This window comes from Bubalus bubalis, chromosome 5 (assembly GCF_019923935.1).
Source record: "Bubalus bubalis isolate 160015118507 breed Murrah chromosome 5, NDDB_SH_1, whole genome shotgun sequence".
Classification (NCBI taxonomy): domain Eukaryota; kingdom Metazoa; phylum Chordata; class Mammalia; order Artiodactyla; family Bovidae; genus Bubalus; species Bubalus bubalis.
The window spans coordinates 63,440,963-63,467,146 of record NC_059161.1 but is presented as its reverse complement, the minus strand read 5'-3'; the positions used below and the strand labels follow the sequence as shown (position 1 = coordinate 63,467,146).

The following is a 26,184-nucleotide window of genomic DNA, read 5'->3' as shown; positions in this document are numbered from 1 at the left end:
TTCCTCTTTATAGCTGAGTAATATTCCATTGTGTATATGTATCACAACTTCCTTATTTATTCATCTGCCGATGGACATTTAGGTTGTTTCCATGTCGTGCTGCTGCTGCTAAGTTGCTTCAGTCGTGTCCAACTCCCTGGCTATTGTAAATAGCACTGCAAAGAATATTGGGGTAATATGTCTCTTTCAGTTCTAGTTTCCTCAGTGTGTATGCCCAGGCAGTTCTATTCCCAGTTTTTAAAGCAATCTCCACACTGTTCTCCATAGTGGTTATACCAGTTTGCATTCCCAACAACAGTGTAAGAGGGGTCTAACCATTTTACACCATCTGCAGCATTTATTGCTTGTAGACTTTTTGATGATGGCCACTCTGATTGATGTGAGACAATACCTTATTGTGGCTTTGCTTTGCATTTCTCTATTAATTAGTGATACTGAACATCTTTAAAAGAGATAGGAATACCAGACCACCTTACCTGCCTCCTGAGAAATCTGTATGCAGGTAAAGAAGCAACAATTATAACTGGACATGGAACAACAGACTGGTTCCAAATTGGGAAAGGAGTATGTCAAGGCTGTATATTGACACCCTACTTATTTACCTTATATGCAGAGTACATCATATGAAATGCCAGGCTGAACAAAGCACAAGCTGGAATCAAGATTGCTGGGAGAAATAACAATAAACTTAGATACGCAGATGACATCACCCTTATGGCAGAAAGTGAAGAAGAACTAAAGAGCCTCTCGATGAAAGTGAAAGAGGAGAGTGACAAAGTTGGGTTTTGTATAGTGCCTGAATAGTGGTGGTGAGAGTTGGCACCCTTATCTCATTCCTGATTTTAGAAGAAATGCTTTCAGTTTTTCACCATTGAGGATAATGTTTCCTGTGGGTTTGTTTTATACAGCGTTTATGTTGAGGTATGTTCCTTCTATGCCTACTTTCTGGAGAGTTTTATCATAAGTGAAATTTGCTCAGTCATGTCCAACTCTTTGCAACCCCATGGACTATACAGTCCATGGAATTCTCCAGACCAGAATACTGGAGTGGGTAGCTATCCCCTTCTCCAGGAGATCTTCCTAACCCAGGAATCAAACCCAGGTTTCCTGCATTGCAGGCAGATTCTTTACCAGCTGAGCCACAAAGGAAGCCCAAGAACACTGGAGTGGGTAGCTTGTCCCTTCTCCAGCAGATATTCCTGTCCGAGGAATCAAACCGTGGTCTCCTACATTGCAGGCGGATTCTTCTTTACCAGCTGAGCTACCAATGGGTGTTGAATTTTCTCAAAGGCTTTCTCTGCATCTATTGAAATAATAATATGGTTTTTATCTTTCAGTTTGTTAATATGGTGTATCACATTGATTGATTTGTGAATATTAAAGAATCATTGCAATCTTGAAATAAAGCCCACTTGATCATGATGTGTGGTTGGCTAGAATTTTATTGAGGATTTTTGCATCTGTGTTTATCAGTGATATGGCCTGTAGCTTTCTTTTTTTGGTGGCATATTTGTCTGGTTTTGGTATCAGGATTGTGGTGGCCTCATAGAATGAGTTTGGGAATTTTTCTTCCTCTGCAATTTTCTGAAAGAGTTTGAGTATGATAGGTGTTAGCTCTTTTCTAAATTTTTGGTGGAATTCACCTGTGAAGCCATCTGGTCCTGGGCTTTAGATTTTTGATTACAGTTTTAATTTCCATGCTTGTGATTGGTCTGTTCATACTTTTTATTTCTTCCTGGTTCAGTTTTAGAATGTTATACTTTTCTAAGTATTTGTCCGTTTCTCCCAAGTTGTCCATTTTATTGGCATATATGAACTTCCTTTTCTTACTCCTAGAATGTATAGACTCTAGGTTCTTTTAGGTAAAAGACATAATGATTTTATTTTGTATTATTGACTTCTAATTCAGAGCCAGACACATTCTAGATGCTAAATAGACAAATACATGAGGACATTTTTCTTAATTTTATATTAGTTTTATAAAAGCACATTTTATTATGCCTAATAGTATATGTTGTGCATATTAATTTAGATTACATAAATATTTCTGAAATATTGAATACCTGAGGGTTATATATGACAACTTTATTTATGTGTAGTTACTTAAAGAAAAACAACTCTTTGAAGACTGGGGAAGAGGCTGATTTTTGCACCCCATAGAGTGCAGGTGTATTTAAATTATAAGGACTGTAGGAAGGCAATTTTGGCATAAACACATCTTTCTGTCTGTAAATATAAAGCTCATCTATTAAAAAATCCTTTATTATGTTTGAAGAATTCTTGAGAATTATAAATGAGATGTGCTGAATGATAAAACATAAAGCCCTTCATATTCCCTACTCTTGTTTAATATTTTATAACAATACAATTTGGCAATTTATTAAAAAACAAAACAAAACATCAAGTGATTATATTGAGACCTTTGTTTCTGAAGTATACTTGCAGAAAGTTTTCAAATACATATAATAACTTCTATAGTACTTTCCAGTTATTAATGTTGCATTTTTCTCCCCAAATCATACAATGTATTATTAAAACAACAGTTCTAGAAAATACATTTCTTTCTGATCAGAGGTGTAAGATGAAAGTATATGATGTTTTCTGAAGGTTCAAGAACTATTTGTAAGACTTGTCCCTCAAGAATTGTGAAGCTTTCAAAGGATATATTGTAGCAAAAGGAAAGGATAGTTTAATACACAACCTTCTCATCATATGCTGTGAAAACTGTGATGCCAATTTTTGGATATTCAGCTTTGAATGAAAATAACACACTTTTAAAATAATTCTTTCCCTTACAAATATGTACTTAACAGAAACGGGGTACCTAGAAAATATCCAAGCGACACAGTGTTCTTGTGGGACCTTCCCTTCCCAAATAAGCATCAAACCTGAGACCCTGGCAGTGAAAGTGCAGAGTCCTAACCACTGAACCGCAAGAGAATTCTCAATCCTATTGTTATTTCAATCAGTTGTGTCAATTACATCCTACTTATACACAACAGTAACTGTGTATCTTAAAAGAAGAAACAAAAATCAGGGCTGTTCTGAGGCTTTAGCGATGCTGTCATCAGAGCTCACGTCATTACAGGAGTGTTGAACTGGTGGCCAGACGCCTGAATGCCACCATGACCACAGTCTTTGCTTCAGGGCTTCAATAGCAAAACATTAAGTCACATGTCCTCTCCAGAAACCACAGAGGAAGTATTTGGTCCTCTTATTTGTCCTTTTGCAAAGACTTGGAAATTTCCCTCAAAGAAAGCCATTACAATAACAACAAGAAAATATACTTAAATACTGAATAGTAAGACCAAGTCAAATATTGATTCTATCAGTGAAGTTTATGCTAAAGTCAGGAATAAAATTGTAATTTCCCTGTAGATAAGGCTCATTTTCTTTATCTGGAAAATCTAGGCTTTCTAATCTGAGATAGAATAGATATTTCCAGAGTTACAACTTGGACCAGCACATAAAGCTTTTTAATATACTTGCTCTATGACAATATTCTGCACTCAGCAGTTCCTAAATGGTACAGACTGTCTTCCACATCTAGTTACTGAAGCAAGAATGAGAAACCATTCTCAGTTCTAAGCATTGTTCCATAACAGAAACCTTCTAATGTCATTACCATAACGGCCACATTGTGTCCAGTGGGCACCAAAGAGTCAGATGACAGATTATTTGGTGTCAAATAGTCTCTGGAGTAAAATTCCAATTTTACTCTTTGAACAAGATGCCATATAAATTCCCCAAACTTGTCTATGAGAATTGTACCTTAGGATTTTTCTAAAGATCCTTTAGGTTTCTTTGTCCTTTTTAGCACACAAATCCTAAGTTCTAACAACTGATAGGCACGTGGAGAATGAAGGATGCTTGCAAGCCAAATTCCTATACAACCCAAGCTCCCAAGCCCTTCAATCACTATTGAGATACCACCTAACTCTTATTTACAAAGTTTTAAAGTGTGCATTCTTCTTAAAATTTAGCTTTGTTTTTTCATCCCGATAGAGCATTTCTTCACCCCAATCTGCTACAGAATATATTCCCTGGTGGCTCAGACGGTAAAGTGTCTGCCTACAATGCGGGAGACCTGGGTTCGATCCCTGGGTTGGGAAGATCCCCTGGAGAAGGAAATGGCAATCCACTCCAGTATTCTTGCCTGGAAAATCCCATGGACAGAGAAGTCTAGTAGGTTACAGTCCATGGGGTTGCAAAGAGTCAGACATGACTGAGCGACTTCACTTTATTCTTTCTTCACCCCAATCTGTTACAGAATATATCTACCTCTAACATATGCTTTAATTTTATATAATTTTTGTGTTAGAGATTTGACTAGCAAGTGTAAGGTAACTTTTTTTTTTTTCTGATAACTTATTTCACTGGGGCTTCCCAGGTGGCTTAGTGGTAAGGAACCCATCTACCAGCGCAGGAAGCACAGATTTGATCTCTGGGTTAGAAAGACCCTCGGAAGAAGGAAATGGCAATCATTCCAATATTCTTGCCTGGGCAATCCCATGGACAGAAGAGCCTGGTGGGCTACAGTCCATAGGGTTGCAAAGAGTTGGACACGACTTAGTGATTCAGCAAGCAAACAAGTGGTTTTACTCTATATTAATATACATTTACACAGATATGGCATAGGTCAATGGAGAACGAATTTCATGCATTAGGCTGCTGCTGCTGCTGCTAAGTCGCTTCAGTCGTGTCTGACTCTGTGTTACCCCATAGACTGCAGCCCACCAGGCTCCCCCGTCCCTGGGATTCTCCAGGCAAGAACATGGGAGAGGGTTGCCATTTCCTTCTCCAATGCATGAAAGTGAAAAGTGAAAGTGAAGTCGCTCAGTCGTGTCGGACTCCTAGCGACCCCATGGACTGCAGCCCACCAGGCTCCTCCGTCCATGGGATTTTCCAGGCAAGAGTACTGGAGTGGGGTGCCATCACCTTCTCCTTGTATTAGGCTAATACCTATGAAAACCATCGCCAGATATTAGAGACCTAACACATTAGAAATGTTTCGCTCACATTACAGTGCATTATTGTGGGCGATTTTCCATTCTGGCTCCTTTCAAGTGTGGCTCTGACATCCCTGAATGTTAGCATTCTCTCCTATACCTTCAGCATTTTATGGGAAGATGAGGGAAAGAGTGTGGAGAAGCATATGAGAGGTTTTCATGGGCCAAGGTTGGAAGTGGCCAAACACTACTCCATTCTCATTCTGTTAGCTACAACTCAGCTACATAGCCCTACCCAACTGGGAGAGAGGTAGGGGAATGTATTCTAGTTGGGTAATAACCTTTCCCAGAGAAAATGAGTTTGATAAAGGACTAGCCAGGCTCTGCTACAGTCATCTAGACAGACCACCATTTAGGAGCCTTTCTATTACTTGAAACTTTAATCAAAACCTATGATGCTCTCTCAACAAGTACTTCCAGATAATTAATTTTTTAAATATTTATTTATTTTATTTTTTAATTTTACAATATTGTATTGGTTTTGCCATATATAAACTATCCCTTTAAACATTTCTGTGAATTATCAAGGGCTCCTATTTTCAGAAAGATAAAGAGCCTCATGGAAATATATACTGTCTTCTCTTTGACCCTTCAGCCACAGGGGTCTCGTAATACCAAATCCTCAAATCCAGCTCTGAAAATCATGGCTCTCTTGACAGCTGCACTGCTCAGTCACTCAGTCATATCTGTTCCTTTGGGACCCTATGGACTGTAGTCCACCAGGCTCCTCTGTCCATGGGATTTCCCAGGCATTTTCTCAAAATGTGATACTTTACATCTATATAAACATGGTACAATTTACTCTATTCTATAACTACAGAGAAAGTATTTGGCTTAGAGAACACAGAGCTGTTTATGCTAATTAGTAACTGTTTAATAACAATCACTTAAATTATTTCTCTAAGGCACGATGCCCTCCAGGACCATGCTCAACATTATCTGGGACAATACTGTGTGGCTCCAGGCAGTCACATGCCACATGACCTCCAGGGAGGAGAGCTCTCCCTCCCTCAGTCTTTCCTTCCACTTCTCCGCACTGAGCGATGCCCCAGTTAAACACGATGTGGTTAAATTTGGAGACGCCTTTGATGAGTGCACATGTGTGTGTTTGTGTGTGGTGTGCCTGGAGGGCAAAGAATGAGCCTTTACTTTTATGTCATAATACATGAGTAGAAATGATGCCCAAAAGTCTTCTTCAGCCTAGTGCTTAATGGATTAGTAAAATTTTAAATATATTACAGCTAATCAGTATCAATACATTTGTCTTTGTGCATCTTCTTATTCCGGCCATAATGTCTACATTGCATCTTGCTTATACGTATAAGAGTGACGATTTCTTCAAAATATTCCAGCTTCTTCAGTTCAGTTCAGTTTAGTCCCTCAGTCGTGTCCGACTCTTTGCAACCCCATGAATCACAACACGCCAGGCCTCCCTGTCCATCACCAACTCCCGGAGTTCACTCAGACTCACATCCATTGAGTCGGTGATGCCATCCAGCCATCTCATCCTCTGTCGTCCCCTTCTCCTCCAGCCCCCAATCCCTCCCAGCATCAGAGTCTTTTCCAATGAGTCAACTCTTCGCATGAGGTGGCCAAAGTACTGGAGTTTCAGCTTCAGCATCATTCCTTCCAAAGAAATCCCAGGGCTGATCTCCTTCAGAATGGACTGGTTGGATCTCCTTGCAGTCCAAGGGACTCTCAAGAGTCTTCTCCAACACCACAGTTCAAAAGCATCAATTCTTCGGTGCTCAGCCTTCTTCACAGTCCAACTCTCACATCCATACATGACCACAGGAAAACCATAGCATTTTCTAGATGGACCTTTGTTGGCAAAGTAATGTCTCTGCTTTTGAATATGCTATTTAGGTTGGACATAACTTTCCTTCCAAAGAGTAAGCGTCTTTTAATTTCATGGCTGCAGTCACCATCTGTAGTGATTTTGGAGCCCAGAAAAATAAAGTCTGACACTGTTTCCACTGTTTCCCCATCTATTTCCAATGAAGTGATGGGACCAGATGCCATGATCTTCCTTTTCTGAATGTTGAGCTTTAAGCCAACTTTTTCACTCTCCACTTTCACTTTCATCAAGAGGCTTTTGAGTTCCTCTTCACTTTCTGCCATAAGGGTGGTGTCATCTGCATATCTGAGGTTATTGATATTTCTCCCAGCAATCTTGATTCCAGTTTGTGTTTCTTCCAGTCCAGCGTTTCTCATCATGTACTCTGCATATAAGTTAAATAAACAGGGTGACAATATACAGCCTTAATGTATCCTCTTCCTATTTGGAACTAGTCTGTTGTTCCATGTCCAGTTTTAACTGTTGCTTCCTGACCTGCACACAGATTTCTCAAGAGGCAGATCAAGTGGTCTGATATTCCCATCTCTTTCAGAATTTTCCACAGTTCTTAGTTATATACAAATGTATAGATGAGTATTTGAAGTCTTAACCCTTATGACTGCTTGTTATTTCTTTATTTTATACCTCTGGGTGCATGAGGGTTAAGTTGCTTTAGTCATGTCTGACTCTTGGTGATCCTATGGACCATACATAGCCTGCCAGGTTCCTCTGTCCATGGGATTATCCAGGCAAGAATACTGAAGTGCATTGTCATGCCCTCCTCTAGGGGATCTGTTCCAACCCAAGGATCAAACCCACATCTATTACATCTCCTGCATTAGCACACAGGTTGTTTACAACTGTTACTACCTGGGAAGCCCATTTTATAGCTCTACATAATACCAAGACTACACGTTTTCCTTCCATTTTTCTTTTCCAGTTCTCACCAGTTTCCTGAGATTTTCAACCTTAAGCTGACATGACCCTACAACTGCAGAGCCAGAGTCATTTTAATGTTTTGACCTAGCATCTCTCCCAGGCTTCCTTGATTAGAACTAAATATTTGGTGGATGTCTTTTCTCTCTCTCTCTCTTTTTTTTTTTTTTCTTTTTCCACATTGCTATTTCCATGTCACTTTCTGAAAACATATGTTTTGGGCTCAGGATTTTTAGCAGTTTTTCTGGATATTCTGTTAAATAATTTATATTACATGACTACCCTGCCAAAAGAGCTACCTACCTAAGGTGGTGTCCCCGACTGTGCTAAAGATATATGTTTGAAAGAGACATATGGATTATTGAAAATTCCAAATGGTGTCCTTACCAGTAGACATATTTACATGGTTGGGAAATAAAAAGCTTAAGAGGCAACGATTATGAATGCCCATTATTAAATGTTCACTTTTTTCTTTTTTTTTTTTTTACTAAAATTTACTTTCATCCAGACTTTCCAGGTGGCACTAGTGGTAAAGAACCTGCCTCCCAATGCAGGAGACATAGAGAGACACACCTTCGATCCCTGAATCAGGATGATCCCCCGGAGGAAGGCATGGCAAACCCACTCTAGTATTCTTGCCTGGAGAATCCCATGGGCAAAGGAGCCTGGCATGCTACAGTCTATAAGGTTGCAAAGAGTTGGACCTGACTGAAGGACTTAGCATGCACACATTTATCCAATTTGTTTATTGTTGATCATGGGGCTATGTTTGATTAAAAATTATTTTACAGTATCTCTACTGGACTTTATTCTGCTTGTAAACATGCTTTAGTCTTCACTAGCTCTTTAAATGTGCCTTGTCAAACCTAAATATCATGCCTGTCTCTCCACCATGCTTTCAGTAAACTACTGGAGTGAGCCTGCAGCAGAACTGCCAGGAGAACTTATTGGAACCCGGGCTGCAGGGTGCTGCCCCCAGGTTCTGATTGATAGGTTTGAAGTGCGGTTGAGAATTTACAGTTCCTACAGGTTCCCAGGTGATGCTGATACTGCTGATTTGGGACCTCACAGTGAGATTCAGTGTGCCTCCTACTTCATACTGTTTGCCAATTTTCACAGCTAGAGCCACTTAACTCACACGTGTTGATTCTGCACCATGCAGGTAGAAAGGAATACTGGCCTTTCATTAGTTCAGTATGAGGTGATTTTAGGGCAGATTTGTCCTGGGTAGCAGAGCTTAGCCTTTGCTGAGTTTTCCAGCTCCTAAACTTCATCCCTTCCTAAATTCTTTGCTGGAACACTGTTTCCTCTGGGACTAGGACACTTTGAATTCCCTTGCTCCATGCCTTCTGAAAGCTAAAGATGAGCAGGTAAGCTCACTCCCTGCATCTGGGAATCTTCCTGGTTGCATTCTGGATATCTGTACCCTGTTCACTTTGGCAGCATTGATTTGCCTGTGCTGATTTTCTTTCCATTGCTTATTAAGACTTTTCAGTTTGCCTTTTCTGTGCCAATGAGTCCAGTGTTCTGGGTCTGGTATTCCCAGGTCTGACCTCAAACACTCCAGGCTACCTTCCTCTCTGCTTTTCAAACACAGGGGTGATTTACTCAATTGAACACCATCGTTGCTGTTTCTATGACCGCTGCCAATTCTTCCCCTCTCTTGATTTTTACCTGTGTTTCCAGACCCCTCTCTGCCAGGATCATCTCCCTCATGCTCTGAAACTCAGTGCTGGCCTAGTCTTTTTCCACCATGAATGATTACTTTTCTGGTAAGACCGTGCACCTTGGCTGGGAAGGTTCTAATGCTACCTACACGTATGACTTATGTCCAAGTAACTCAATTATATTATTTCCTTTTTAAACCTGTGTCAATCAGGTCTGTGGACTTGCTGTGCAAAATGCAGTCTGAGGATCAGTGGCTTTCAGCATGTTAGGGAAGCTTATTGGAAATGCAGAGCCTTAGGCCTTAGCTCAGATGGACTGAGTTAGAATCCATGTTGTAACAAGAGCCCCAGGTGACTTTCAAGCACATTGGAAAGAACCGATGTATGGTACAGCGCCTATGGGTTAAACTGCTCCCACCTACTTGTGATTAATTGAGACTAATTGTGACTCTCAACTTTACCAATCTCTATTTTTTCTGACTTCCTTATCACCACTGATGTGCTTTTACAAAACTGTGTCAAGTGAATTCTTGCTGACAGTGTCAGCTATAACCAAAAACCCATGATTCTGTAGGAACTCAAGGCTATGTACATCTCACGTTTGTTGTTTCCTATATCTTTTGCACAAGGTTTTTCAACTCTGTCAGCATACCAAAGGAATATTTCTTCATGCTTTTGGTCATGATCTTATGTGGACTTTGATGACAGGCAGCCTGAGGGTCCACGGTGGGTGAGTACCACTCAAGTTGAATGAAAAATTTTAAGTGCTTAATGTAATGCAGCCATGAAATTAAAAGATGCTTACTCCTTGGAAGGAAAGTTATGACCAACCTAGATAGCATATTCAAAAGCAGAGACATTACTTTGCCAACAAAGGTCCATCTAGTCAAGGCTATGGTTTTTCCAGAGGTCATGTATGGATGTGAGAGTTGGACTCACATCCATACATGACCATTGTGAAGAAAGCTGAGCACTGAAGAATTGATGCTTTTGAACTGTGGTGTTGGAGAAGAATCATGAGAGTCCCTTGGACTGCAAGGAGATCCAACCGGTTCATTCTGAAGATAAGCCCTGGGATTTCTTTGGAAGGAATAATGCTAAAGCTGAAACTCCAGTACTTTGGCCACCTCATGAGAAGAGTTGACTCACTGGAAAAGACTCTGATGCTGGGAGGGATTGGGGGCAGGAGGAGAAGGGGACAACAGAGGATGAGATGGCTGGATGGCATCACTGACTCGATGGACATGAGTCTGAGTGAACTCCAGGAGTTGGTGATGGACAGGGAGTCCTGGCGATTCATGGGGTCACAAAGAGTCGGACACGACTGAGCGACTGAACTGAATGTAATGCTAGTCCACAGTAGGTGACCATCCAAACATTCTCATCAGCATTTGTTGTGGAGAAAAAGTTGAAGGTGCATAAGGCTGAGTGAACTAACTTCACCCCAGAGCTTCAAAGGTGGGTGGGGCCAGCAGTTCTGGTCTGGACGTTGCTCAGTGAATGGCCTGGTTACCAGAAACTCATCCCTGAAGGAGCAGGACTCCAGCCAGTTAATGAGTCCACAAGTCAGGTCCAACCATTGCAGGGAGCAGGCTAATAAGACATGCACAGAGTGTCAGAACTTCAGTCTAGAATGCCTACAAAGAGTACAGGACTACAGTCCCTGAAAGAGGAAACTGATATATTCACCTGGAGGCCCAGCTGGACAGGCCCTTACTCGTAAGCAGTGGTACAGAAAGAATATGGGTTCTAGACTCCAAGCAGACTTTGTGTGACCTTGAGTAACTTTACCCTCAGAAAGTCTTCCCAAGCAAATAAAAATGCATGTCCAGTGTCTTAATAGAGGACTGAAAGAATGGATGCTTAATTAAGTGGTAGTTTATTATGTTTATCATGGGCTTACCTGGTGGCTTAGACAGTAAAGAACCTGGCTGTAATGTAGGAGACCCCAGTTCTATTCCCAGGTCGGGAAGATCCCCTGGAGAAGGAAATGGCTACCCATTTCAGTATTCTTGCCTGGAGGATCCATGGACAGAGGAATCTGGCGAGGTATTAGTCCATGGTGTCACCAAGAGTCAGACATGACTGAGTAACTTTCACTTCACTTTTTATTATGTTTATTATTGAGGGAATCCTATTCTTATGTTAGCCTATGGACCTCAGGGTTGCTCCAGGTTCTTTGAATTCAGACCCAATTGGTTAGACAGTTGGGAAGCTAGTGTAGTACCTTGTCCAAGGATATGAGCAGAAGTGGGTAGGCATGCTCAAAGTATAAGTGCTATTTTGACTGGTATGTGGTGGTACCTCATTGTAGTGTTGACTTGCATTTATCTAATAAACAGCAATGTTGAGCTTCTTTTCATGTATCCATCTGTATGTCTTCCTTGAACAGATGTCTGTTTAGGTCTTTGTCCATTTTTGAGTGAGTTGTTTTATTTATTTTTTATATTAATGCTTGAGTTGTTTTTATATTTTGGAAATACTCTCTTATTAGTTGCTTCATTTGCAAATATTGAATTGGCCAAAAAATTCATTCAGGTTTTTCCATAATATGGTATGGAAAAATCTGAGTGAATTTTTGATCAATCCAATATTTTCTCCCTTTATGAGGATTATCTTTTCATCTTGTTTGGTTTCCTTTGCTATGCAAAAGATTTTAAGTTTGATTAGGTCCCATTTGTTTATATTTTCATTACTTTAGGAGGTGGATCAAAAAAGATCTTGCTATGATTTATGTCAAAGAGTACTCTGCCTATGTTTTCCTCTAAGAGTTTTATAGTGTCTGGTCTTATATTTAGGTCTTTAATGCATTTTGAGTTTATTTTTGTGTATGGTGTTAGGGTTGGAGAAGGAAATGGGCAACCCACTCCAGTATTTTTGTGTGGGAAATCACATGGACAGAGGAGCCTGGTGGTCTAGAGTCTATGGGGTTGCAAAAGAGTCTTAACATGGTTTAGGGACTGTTCTAATTTCATTTGAATTTTGTAATTTTCTAATTTCATTGAATTTTACTTGTAGCTGTCCAGTTTTCCCAGCACCACTTATTGAAGAGATTGTCTTCATCATATATTCTTGCCTTTGTCATAAATTAATGAACCATAGGTGCATGGGTTTACTACAAACAAATGCTGGAGAGGATTTGGAGAAAAGGGCACCCTCTTGCACTGCTGGTGGAAATGCAAATTGATCTAGCCACTAAGGAGAATAGTATGGATGTTCCTTAAAAAACTACAAAGAAACTATATGACCCAGCAATCCCACCATTGGGCATATACTGTGAGAAAACCCCAATTCAAAAGATACATGCACCCAAATGTTCACTGCAACACTACAACAGATAAGACATGGAAGCAACCTAAATGTCCATTGACGGATGGGTGGATAAAGATGTGGTACATATATACAGTGGAATATCACTAAGCTGTGAAAACCAATGAATTTAGGTCATTGGTAGAAATGTGGATGGACCTAGAGACTGTCATACAGAGTGAAGTAAGTCAGAAAGAGAAAAACATGCTATATTAACATATATATGTGCATTCTAGAAAAAGGTGAACCTATATAGGGCAGGGAAAGAGACAGACATAGAGAACAAAAGTATGGATGCCAAGGGGAGAAAGGAGGGAGACAGGATGAACTGGGAGAGCGGGACTGACATATGTGTATATGCATACACACACACACACACACACAAGCACACACTACCATGTGCAAAATAGACAGCTAGTGGGAACCTTCTATATAGCATACAGAACTGATCTAAGTCAGTGCTCTGTGGTGATCTAGACAAGTGGATGAGGGTGTGGGATGGAGATCCAAAGGGATAGAATATATGTATACATGTACCTGATTCATTTCATTGTACAGCAAGAACTAATACAATATAAAGCAACTAGACCCCGGTTTACAAAAAAATCACAAGTAATTCACTAGCTATATTGGACTATTTTTTATTTTTTTCCTTTTCATTGTTTGTGATTTGCTATCTTTAGTGTTGTGCTGGGATTCCTTTTTCTTTTTTGTGTGTATGACTATTATAGGTTTTTGATTTCACGAGCTTTTGGTTTAGCAGTCTATATATTTGTGATTGTTTTAATTTGCTGATCTCTTAATTTCATATGCATTTTAAATACCCTGCACTTGCACTCTCCTCCTCTCATGATCACTGGTTTTGATATCATATTTTTGTGTGGTCCTGCCTTTACTGTATGTTTTTTGCCTTTACTGGTGAGCTTTCCCATTTTATAAGTTTCTTGTCTCTAGTCGTGACCTTTTCTTTTCTGCCTAGAGAAATTTCTTTAGCATTTGTTGTAAAACTGGTTCAGTGGTGCTGAATTCTTGGAACTTTTGCTTGCCTATAAAGCTTTTGATTTCTCCATCAAATCTGAAAAAAAGCTTTGCTGGGTACAATGTTCCTGGTTGTAGGTTTGTTTGTTTTTTTTGTTCTCCTTTCATTACTTGAAATATATTTTGCCAGTCCCTTCTGGCCTACAAAGTTTCTGCTGCAAAATCTGCTTAATCTTATGGGGATTCCCTAGTATGCTTTCTGTTGCTTTTCCCTTGTTGCTTTTAATATTTTCTCTTTGTCCTTAATATTTGTTCATTTGATTACTGTGTATCTTGGCATTGTCCTCCTAGGATGGGGTTCTTTGTGCTTCCTGGACTTGGGTGAGAGTTTTCTTTCCCATGTTAGGGAAGTTTTCATCTAATATATCTTCAGATATTTTCTCAGGTCCTTTTCTCTCTTCTTCTGGGGCCTCTATTATGTGAATTTTTGTGTATTTGATGTTGTCTAGAAGTCTCAAACTGTCTTCCTTTCTTTACATTCTTTTATCTTTATTCTGTTCTGCAGCAGTAATTTCCACCCCTCTGTCTTCCAGCTCACTATTTCATCCTTCTGCCTCATTTATTATGCTATCTATTCCTTCTAGTGTATTTTTCATTTCAGTTATTGTATACTTCAACTTTGGTAGTTCTTTGTTAAAAACTTTTTGTAACTTCTCTTTTTGTGCCTCCAATCTATTTCCAAGTTCTTGGATCATCTTTATGATCATTACTCTGAATATTTTGGGTAGACTATCTCCACTTCACCTAAATGTTCTTTGAGGGTCTTATCTCATTCCTTCAATATTCCTGGAGAATATTCCTTTGCTGTCTCATTTTGTTTAAATTTCTATTTGTATTTTTATCTATGTAGTAGGTTAGATACACTTCTCAACCTTGGAGATGTGGCCTGCTATTGTGGATGTCCCATGTGTCCCAACAGTACAGTCTCCTCTTGTCATGCAACGGCCAGTGTCTTGCTGTTCCCTGGCCCCAGGGTCGGTTTTGACCTGAGTTTATGGACTGTTTCATGGGCTGCAAGATTGTAGTTTTCTTGCTTGTGGTGCCTGCCCACTGGTGGGTGGAGCTGGGTCTTGCCCTCTGGTGGGCATGGCTGTGTTAAAGGATGGCATCTCTGTGTCTAGAGGCGACTGTGGGGTCAGGAAGTCTTTAAGCAGCCTGTCTGCTGATAGGTGGGGCTGTGTTCCCCCTCTATGACTTGTTTGGCCTGAGGTATCCCACCACTGGAGCCTGCAGGCTATTGGGTGGGGCTGGGTCTTGGTGCTTATGACCTAAGCAAGATGTCTACCTTCAATAAGAGTTCCTGTAGATAACATTCTTGATATCTCTGCCACTGCCACCAGTGTTCACATCCCCAGGGTGAGCTACAGATGCCCTCCACTTCCCCCAAGACAGCCTCTGAGACCAGCAGGCACGTCTGGTGCAAGTTCCTAGTCACCGCTTTTGCCCTGGGTCCCAGTGCATGTGAGACCTTGTGTGTGCCCTCTAAGAGTGGGGTCTCTGTTTTCCCCAGTCCTGTGGAGTCCCTGTAATCAAGATCTGCTGCCTTCAAAGCCAAATGCTCTGGGGCTCTTCCTCCTGATGCTGGACCTTTAGTCTGGGGAGCCTGATGTGGGGCTCAGAACTCTGACTCCTTCAGGGGAAATTCTGTGATATAATTGTTCTCTAGTTGAGGGTCACCCACTCAGGTGGTATGGAATTTCATTGTATCATGAGCACACCTCCTACCACCACCATCTTGCTGTGACTTCTTCTTTGTCTCTTTGGACATTAAGTTGCCTTTTTTTTTTTTTTTTTTTAAAGATTCCGGTCTAGTGAGTTGTGATTTTGATGTGCTCATAAGAGGAGGTGTGCTCAATATGTTTCTAATCCACCATCTTGTTCCCTCCAGCAGAAGGTTTCTCTTGACTAATCTTTGTACGTGCCAAAGATACCCATACAAAGATCACTTTCCCTAAAATGACATTAAATTAAATGGTATTCTACAGTGCCTCTATTCAGAATTTTTTTTTTTTTAACAGCTTAACATTTGAAGTCCAAAAGCCTTCTTTTCCCTGAGTTTCTGGGGATGGACAAACAGAACTTTTGTGTGCTGTGGTGAACTCTTAAGGCACTAGCACACAGAGTTGGTGGTATCTTTTTGGCTACATTAATTATTAATAATTTCTCTCCTAGGGCCTGGAATAGAATTATTTTTTTTCTTTTCTCCCTTTTCATGTGTAACAGTTTCAGTTATTTAAAGGAAAAAAGATGGAGATCTTTGTTCTTATAGTTAGCATTTTTGCTAAATTATTCTACCTTGAGTAGTTCAGTTGCTCAGTCATGTCTGACTCTTTGTGACCCCATGGACTGCAGCATGCCTGGCTTCCCTGTCCATCACCAACTCCCAGAGCTTACTCAAACTCATGTCCATCGAGTCGGTGATGCCATCCAACCATCTCATCCTCTGTCATCCCCTTCTCCTCCTGCCTTTGATCTTTCCCAGCATCAGGGTCTTTTCCAATGAGTCAGTTCTTAACATTGGGTAGTCAAAATAGTGGAGCTTCAACTTTGGCATCAGTTCTTCCAATTCAGGACTGATTTCCTTTAGGATGGACTGGTTGGATCTCCTTGCAGTCCAAGGAACTCTCAAGAGTATTCTCCAACACCACAGTTCAAAAGCATCAATTTTTGATTATATATAATCATATATGCAAATAAAATATATAAAGATATAATATTTGGGATAGCAGCTGCTGTTAAGTCACTTCAGTCATGTCCGACTCTGTGCGACACCTTAGACGGCAGCCCACCAGGCTCCTCCGTTCCTGGGATTCTCCAGGCAAGAACACTGGAGTGGGTTGCCATTTCCTTCTCCAATGCGTGAAAGTGAAAAGTGAAAGTGAATTCGCTCAGTTGTGTCCAACTCTTCGTAACCCCATGGAGTGCAGCCTATGAGGTCCTCCGTCCATGGGATTTTCCAGGAAAGAGTACTGGAATGGGATTTGGGGTAGATCCAGTACTTAAACATCTCCTAATTTTGCTCAATCATCTGTTCTCTCTAAAGAAGCCATTTATATTAAATCGGAAGAGAAAAACTTTTCCTCTCTTTAATACATGACAATAACTTGATGAGCTCGTATCTTTTAGTAACAGTATTTACAGATGTGATCAAAAATATTTAAAAATATAATTTCCATTAGTGAAGCAGCATTTGTCTTAATTTATAAGACACATAATGAACCTAACCTCTGAAATACACAGTTCTTAGTGCTTGAATATGTTAGTGAACAATATAAGTAACAATTCCTGTCTTAATAAAGCTTTTATTTTTATGCAATGAGACAAACAGTATAAACACAATAGATAAGTAAATTTTGCTGCATATCAACTGAACAGACTGTTTCCATACCTCAGCCTCTATTGATTGACTTTTTTCTTCCTAAAGCACTTTTGGTTTCTAGATCTGCTGTTCCCTATGGCCAACTACTCACTTGCCCTGGAATTTCTGGACTCTGTGTTTTAAGGGCTACCACTACCACAGCTGAAGCTGCTTTCCCAGTGTTTGAAGTTCCTCTTACCACTCAAGGACTTTAATAAAATGTATGACACCCCATATTGCCACCAAAAAAGGCAAATAACATTAGCTCTTCTTCATTCATTTATTCAACAAATGCTTTTTTTTTTTTGAACACATAAGGCTGGCCAGACAATGTTCAAGGTCTGAAGGATACATCATTAAATGTCTTGGAGCTAACAATCTAGGAGGCAGAAAACCAATGAGAAAGTATTTTAGAAATTGATAAGTACAAAAAAAAAAAAAAAAGATAAACCAAGGTAAGTGGGGTTTGGAGAGCTGGGAGTAGAGTGAAAGCAATTTTAAAGAAAGGAGTCGGGATAGGTTTCAATGATGAGGGAGCAATTGAGAAAAGACTTGGAGGAGGACTGGAAATCAGATTCAATGAGGGAGGAGCAGATAGAATAAAGGCAAAGAGGTAATTAGGATCAGCTCAGGTAAGATATTGGAGAAGGCGATGGCACCCCACTCCAATACTCTTGCCTGGAAAATCCGATGGATGGAGGAGCCTGGTAGGCTGCAGTCCATGGGTTCGTGAAGAGTTGGACACCACTGAGCAACTTTACTTTCACTTTTCACTTTCATGCATTGGAGAAGGAAATGGAAACCTACTCTAGTGTTCTTGCCTGGAGAATCCCAGGGACGGGGGAGCCTGGTGGGCTGCCATCTATGGGGTCACACAGAGTCGGACACGACTGAAGTGACTTAGCAGCAGTGGCGGCAGGTAGGATATTTGAACAATGTTGGCTTTTATTAATAGTTTGAGTGAAATGGGAATTGTTGCAAGATTTTGAGCAGAAGAGGGATGTGGTATGGAGAAAGAAAATGTGCATGTATGTGTACACACAACTGGTACATAAGGCAGCTGAATAAAAAACTCACATCTCCCTGAGCTAGGACCTCAGCCCTTCTCCTTTGATCTTGGGTTCTAAGCAGCTGGAGGTAGGATAAGCAAGAATTCACGTTTGCAATTTGCTCCACTATTGCTCTTGCTGATTGTCTTTTCTAAATGCTGCTGCTCACAATCTCACATTAATTCTCTATCAGACAACTGGGCTGTCCTATTCTTAGTTCAGAAGCAAGGACATGCATCTACTTGTGTAGACCTGCCATTTTAATTAAAAGCAAACACACATGCATACACATATACTCAAAAAGCAACTAAGCTGTGTGGCAGGTATTACACTTGAGCTGTCCAAGTAGTGGTGTTGGATTACCCTTGACACAAAATATATGATCTCTCTGGCCAGTTCAGGACATAGTATCACTTTTAAAAGCCTGTTTTTTGCAAAATAAATCCTCATTGTACTTGTGTGACTCTCTGGTGACTCAGATCTTTTGGTTTCATAATATAGCTCTCTCTGTCCCTCAATGTGTGGGCAGTGCCACAGAGCTACACCTAGGTGATGCACCCACAGCCTCGCACTGTCCCCCACCACCAGGCACTCTGACCTTCTGATCCTGCATCTATGCTCACCTCTCCTGAACTCTTTCCAACTCCTAGTCATCTTTTCCCTTCAGTGTGCTCACTTTTCTTCTAAAACCTGGTATCCATCAAAATTTCCAGAACATCAATTTATGTGAAGTCTAAGTATAGGTAGATTTCATGTACATTTCAATATGTATAATAGGATGGATATATATAAAAATTGACTATGGATGAAAATACATGGAATGTAACTATTTAAGGTAACAACTGGCCCATCTAGATAGATCCAGTCATTAACATGCTATAGTAACAAGGCACTGTTCAAAACAGGAATGAGTTGCCTAAAAGTATAGTGAGCTCTTAATCACCTGATGTGCTAAAGTAGATAAAATGTGGAAGACTGTAGGACTGCAGGAGGAAATGGCAACCCAGTCCAGTGTTCTTGCCTGGAGAATCCCAGGGGCAGCGGATCCTGGTGGGCTGCCGTCTATGGGGTCACACAGAGTTGGACACAACTGAAGTGACTTAGCAGCAGCAGTAGGATTAGGAATGCTGTAGAGAAAATAATTGATTTGGAATGACCGCAGCTAAAGAGAAGTATCCATTAGTCTTTACATTAAGAAAAAGAGTTGGTTAAAATGTCTATAAGTCTTAGGATCCAGGAGGTCTAAATTTGTGGGAGATGATATATGGCAGAAAGGCAACAGCAGAACGAACATTAAGGGATAAAGGGTCATCCTGACTTGTCATTTTCCCACCAGGAAATGACAGGCAGAAGATGACTACAGCAGGGCCAGGTCTCAGGAAGTCAGAACCTCAAAGATCAGACATTTAGGCAGGTGTTCAGCAACAGTACCAGGAAGAAAGGTTCTGAAGAGGAAGTTAATCATGGTACCTGAGTCATGGAGACTGCCATATCAAGACAATACTCTGCCCCAATAACAACTCCTCTTTTACTCTGATTTTTTAAGAAAGGAGATTTTTCTGGGCATGACTGTCTTAGGGCATAATGATTAAGAAAAGAAAGAGGTTGGGTGCATAAGTGGGACTGGTTACAGTATAAGGATGGTGGAACTGACTCTTAGCTCTGGGCTTTTCCCCTGTTATTAAACCCTCCCCACCCTCTCCATCTCTCACATACATATTCTGTTACTGTTAAAACTACACAACATAACTATTTTAATCATGAAAACGGTTGAATGGGAAAGTATTTTGTGTACCTTCTCAAATTGAATATTTTGACCTTTATTATTTTGACATCCTGATAGCTACAGGGCTTCCCTGATAGCTCAGTTGGTAAAAAATCTGCCTGCAATGCAGGAGACCCCAGTTCAATTTCTGGGTCAGGAAGATTTGCTGTGGAAGGGATAGGCTACCCACTCTAATATTCTTGGGCTTCTCTTGTGGCTCAACAGGTAAAGAATCCACCTGCAATGCCAGAAACCTGGGTTCAATCCCTGAGTTAGGAAGATCCCCTGGAGAAAGAGAAAGGCTACCCACTCAGTACTCTGGCCTAGAGAATTCCACGGTCTACAGTCCATGGAGTCATAAAGATTGGAACATGATGGAGTGACTTTCACATATTGACATCTATATTAACATCAACTATTTAAGTGTTTATGTGCATATGCTGAATTATAAAACCATTTGAAAACATACTACAAGTTATAGATCTTCCTTAAAACATTCTGAGTAGTTTGCCTGAGCTTAGTGAAGTGCAGATTCACACAGTGCTTTGTGATCATCCTGAATCCAGACTGAAAGCCATTTGAACCAAGAGTAGATTTGAAATTTTGCATTTTGTTTATAGGATAGCTATTATCTTAACTTCTTTTCATGATGAAAGGAGGCCATATAAACTTATCTGCAGGAAACAGGCTGCTCATTTCAAAATTCCTTCTCACGTCCCACAGTGCAATCATCTACAGCCAAGATGCAGTTGAGCAGAACACAGATGACGTTATGCTCCATATTACAAATGCATTCATTTAAGCAGGTTCTGCAGGAGACCACTGGAATATAAAACTCTTATCTTTCCTACTATGAACATCAAAGTTTTATTTTTTCATTTAGCTCTTGATAGAATAATGTGAAATACATTTGTGATGAGATTGCTATTAAAAAATTTAACCCATTTTTTGATGTACTCTGAATCTCTGGCAGGAGTATCTTTAAAAGTGAACTCAAGGTCAAAACACATGGAATGGAAAAATAAAGAAGCATGAGGAGAAAGAGACATGGTCAATTTTACTATCTAATGGGACAAAATCAGTTAAACTTTAATGAAGTCCTATAGCTTCACTCTTTGAAAAAAAATCTGAGTAGGTTCTATACATAGTATATAAAACACTGAAAAAGCAGAAGTCAGAATCTAAAAATATTTGTTTTTTGGAAGGCAAGGAAGTAGCTCTTATCTTAGTTATTTCCTTCTTGATAACTCCAAGTTAGACTATTCAAAGCCTTGTATTGATTTGTTTAACTTTTACAGTTAGCATCTGGGCACAAGATCAAAACCGAAATGAAAAAAAAGTTACACTTAAGAAAGTTCTCAGGAAAAATCAGAAGGAAAAAAAAATAACTCAAGTTCATATATCTGCAGTTTTTTTTTTAAAAAGCAAAACTTTGCCAGCAGAAGAAACACAGATAAAAAGATAACAATATCCTTAAAAATTAATGTTTTCAGATTCACTATGGATTTATTATCCCAGGCTTTGTCTTGATGCATTTTTTGGATCAAAGGCTTTACATTATCTGAATTGAATTAAGCACTCAACTCTGTGTACAGCAGATAACAAAGAATGATTGATAAAATTATAAATAAAATTATAAATTATAACTAAGATAGTATTACCAACTCAATAGACAGGAATGTGAGCAAACTCTGGGAGACAGTAAAGAACAGGGAAGCCTGGCATGCTGCAGTCCATGGGGTCACAAACTGTTGGACACAACTGAATGACTGAGCACCACACCAAAGAAGTTTTAGGGGCTTATAATGCCATTGTTTAAAAAATTTGAAAATTCCAATAAAATAATGTCTGCAACTGCAGAAATGAAACATTAAAACTAAAGACAAATGCTATGCTCCAGCAATGTGGAGGTACATACATTACTGAACCAAATTTCTGTCTTTGTCAGCCCACCTGTGTGCAGTAAAGTCAATCAACCGACACATGGTGAAGGAGTGTAAAGTGTTTATGCAAGTACCAAGCAAGGAGCATGGACATCTTATACTGAAAAGCCCAAACTCCCCAGTAGCTCTTAGGGAAGAGGTTTTAAAGAGGGAGGGAACAGCAGGTTGTGTGATCAGCTTGCATACAATTCTCAGGTTGGTTTATATCAAGGTGAAGTTTCAAGCATCATCAACCTTCTGGTTTCAGTTAGTCTAGGGTCTGTGTGATTGTGGTCAGCAGTTTTCATCTGGTGGGGTTCTGCTTCCTGTAAAAACAATTTAGGAATGTGTGTCAAGCCTTTAACTATATCTTTCAAGGAACTAGGTGTTCCATGATTCTGATGTGTGGCAGAATTATACTCTAAATTGTTACCAATTCACCAGCCCAACAGTTATTCTTTGTTTCTACATCTTCACATTTCCTAATCATTAACTCTTGAGCCAGCATTTTGAGAATAAGGAGAGGCCTGAGAGGCTAAAAGTAAAGCCTTTTATTTCAAAAGACAAAGACATGTGCTTGTACATAATTTCACATACAGTTCTTTAGGTACAGTGTTCTGTCTAATACCTCTGTGCCCTTAAACACAGCCCTGCCTGTAGTACCATCTCCTTTCTTCTTACTGGCTGCCTTGTGTTTCTCTTTTAATATTCAGTTCACATATATTAACGCATATATGTGGAATCTAGAAAAAATGGTATAGATTAATGCATTTGATAAGCAGAAATAGACAAACAGGTGTAGAAAACAAATGCATGGATGCCAAGAGGGCCGGGTGGGATGGATTGGGAGATTGGGGCTGACATATATACACTTCAGTTCAGTTCAGGTCAGTTGCTCAGTCCTGTCCGACTTTTTGTGACCCCATGAACCACAGCACACCAGGCCTCCCTGTCCATCACCAACTCCCGGAGTTTACCCAAACTCATGTCCATTGAGTCAGTGATGCCATCCAACCATCTCATCCTCTGTTGTCCCCTTCTCCTCCTGCCCTCAATCTTTCCCAGCATCAGGGTCTTTTCCAATGAGTCAGCTCTTTGCATCAGGTAGCCAAAGCATTGGAGTTTCAGCGTCAATATCAGTCCTTCCAATGAACACCCAGGACTGATCTCCTTTAGGATGAACTGGTTGGATCTCCTTGCAGTCCATGGGACTCTCAAGAGTCTTCTCCAACACCACAGTTCAAAAGCAGCAATTCTTCGGTGCTCAGCTTTCTTTATAGTTCAGCACTCACATCCATAAATGATCACAGGAAAAACCATAGCCTTGACTAGACGGACCTTTGGCAAAGTAATGTCTCTGCTTTTTTTCTTTTTTTATTTTTAAACTTTACATAATTGTATTAGTTTTGCCAAATATCAAAATGAATCCGCCACAGGTATACATGTGTTCCCCATCCTGAACCCTCCTCCCTCCTCCCTCCTCATTCCATCCCTCTGGGTCGTCCCAGTGCACCAGCCCCAAGCATCCAGTATAGTGCATCTAACCTGGACTGGCAACTCGTTTCATACATGATATTTTACATGTTTCAATGCCATTCTCCCAAATCTTCCCACTCTCTCCCTCTCTCTCAGAGTCCATAAGACTGTTCTATACATCAGTGTCTATTTTGCTGTCTCATATACAGGGTTATTGTTAGCATCTTTCTAAATTCCATATATATGCGTTAGTATTGGTATTTTTCTTTCTGGCTTACTTCACTCTGTATAATAGGCTCCAGTTTCATCCACCTCATTAGAACTGATTCAAATCTATTCTTTTTAATGGCTGAGTAATACTCCATTGTGTATATGTACCACTGCTTTCTTATCCATTCATCTGCTGATGGACATCTAGGTTGCCTCCATGTCCTGGCTATTATAAACAGTGCTGCGATGAACATTGGGGTACACGTGTCTCTTTCCCTTCTGGTTTCCTCAGTGTGTATGCCCAGCAGTGGGATTGCTGGATCATAAGGCAGGTCTATTTCCAGTTTTTTAAGGAATCTCCACACTGTTCTCCATAGTGGCTGTACTAGTTTGCATTCCCACCAACAGTGTAAGAGGGTTCCCTTTACTCCACACCCTCTCCAGCATTTATTGCTTGTAGACTTTTGGATCGCAGCCATTCTGACTGGTGTGAAATGGTACCTCATAGTGGTTTTGATTTGCATTTCTCTGATAATGAGTGATGTTGAGCATCTTTTCATGTGTTTGTGAGCCATCTGTATGTCTTCTTTGGAGAAATGTCTATTTAGTTCTTTGGCCCATTTTTTGATTGGGTCATTTATTTTTCTGGAGTTGAGCTGTAGGAGTTGCTTGTATATTCTCGAGATTAGTTGTTTGTCAGTTGCTTCATTTGCTATTATCTTCTCCCATTCTGAAGGCTGTCTTTTCACCTTGCTAATAGTTTCCTTTGATGTGCAGAAGCTTTTAAGCTTAATTAGGTCCCATTTGTTTATTTTTGCTTTTATTTCCAATATTATTGGAGGTGGGTCATATAGGATCCTGCTGTGATGTATGTCAGAGAGTGTTTTGCCTATGTTCTCCTCTAGGAGTTGTATAGTTTCTGGTCTTATGTTGAGATCTTTAATCCATTTTGAGTTTATTTTTGTGTATGGTGTTAGAAAGTGTTCTAGTTTCATTCTTTTACAAGTGGTTGACCAGTTTTCCCAGCACCACTTGTTAAAGAGATTGTCTTTAATCCATTGTATATTCTTGCCTCCTTTGTCAAAGATAAGGTGTCCATATGTGCGTGGATTTATCTCTGGGCTTTCTATTTTGTTCCATTGATATATATTTCTGTCTTTGTGCCAGTACCATACTGTCTTGATAACTGTGGCTTTGTAGTAGAGCCTGAAGTCAGGTAGGTTGATTCCTCCAGTTCCATTCTTCTTTCTCAAGATCGCTTTGGCTATTCGAGGTTTTTTGTATTTCCATACAAATTGTGAAATTATTTGTTCTAGCTCTGTGAAGAATACTGTTGGTAGCTTGATAGAGATTGCATTGAATCTATAGATTGCTTTGGGTATTATACTCATTTTCACTATATTGATTCTTCCAATCCATGAATATGGTCTATTTCTCCATCTGTTAATGTCCTCTTTGATTTCTTTCACCAGTGTTTTATAGTTTTCTATATATAGGTCTTTAGTTTCTTTAGGTAGATATATTCCTAAGTATTTTATTCTTTCCGTTGCAATGGTGAATGGAATTGTTTCCTTAATTTCTCTTTCTGTTTTCTCATTATTAGTGTATAGGAATGCAAGAGATTTCTGTGTGTTGATTTTATATCCTGCAACTTTACTCTAGTCATTGATTAGTTCTAGTAATTTTCTGGTGGAGTCTTTAGGGTTTTCTATGTAGAGGATCATGTCATCTGCAAACAGTGAGAGCTTTACTTCTTCTTTTCCAATTTGGATTCCTTTTATTTCTTTTTCTGTTCTGATTGCTGTGGCCAAAACTTCCAAAACTACGTTGAATAGTAATGGTGAAAGTGGGCACCCTTGTCTTATTCCTGACTTTAGGGGAAATGCTTTCAATTTTTCACCATTGAGGATAATGTTTGCTGTGGGTTTGTCATATATAGCTTTGATTATGTTGAGGTATGTTCCTTCTATTCCTGCTTTCTGGAGAGTTTTTATCATAAATGGATGTTGAATTTTGTCAAAGGCTTTCTCTGCATCTACTGAGATAATCATATGGTTTTTATTTTTCAATTTGTTAATGTGGTGTATTACATTGATTGATTTGTGGATACTGAAGAATCCTTGCATCCCTGGGATAAAGCCCACTTGGTCATGGTGTATGATCTTTTTAATGTGTTGTTGGATTCTGAGTGCTAGAATTTTGTTAAGGATTTTTGCATCTATGTTCATCAGTGATATTGGCCTGTAGTTTTCTTTTTTTGTGGGATCTTTGTCAGGTTTTGGTATTAGGGTGATGGTGGCCTCACAGAATGAGTTTGGAAGTTTACCATCCTCTGCAATTTTCTGGAAGAGTTTGAGCAGGATAGGTGTTAGCTCCTCTCTAAATTTTTGGTAGAATTCAGCTGTGAAACCGTCTGGACCTGGGCTTTTGTTTGCTGGAAGGTTTTTGATTACAGTTTCAATTTCCGTGCTTGTGATGGTTCTGTTAAGATTTTCTATTTCTTCCTGGTCGAGTTTTGGAAAGTTGTAGTTTTCTAAGAATTTGTCCATTTCTTCCACGTTGTCCATTTTATTGGCATATAATTGTTGATAGTACTCTCTTATGATCC

General features: G+C 39.8%; 1 long non-coding RNA gene across 1 annotated transcript in view; it reads left to right on the top strand.

Moving 5' to 3' along the window:
- The first annotated feature begins 8,964 nt into the window (after positions 1 to 8,964).
- The window catches only part of LOC123333725, a 52,514-nt gene continuing 35,294 nt past the window's right edge, over positions 8,965 to 26,184 (top strand). Inside the window, exons 1-2 of the long non-coding RNA XR_006551209.1 lie at positions 8,965 to 9,152; positions 10,079 to 10,179. This is a non-coding gene — a long non-coding RNA (uncharacterized LOC123333725). The remainder of the gene's footprint in view (positions 9,153 to 10,078; positions 10,180 to 26,184) is intronic.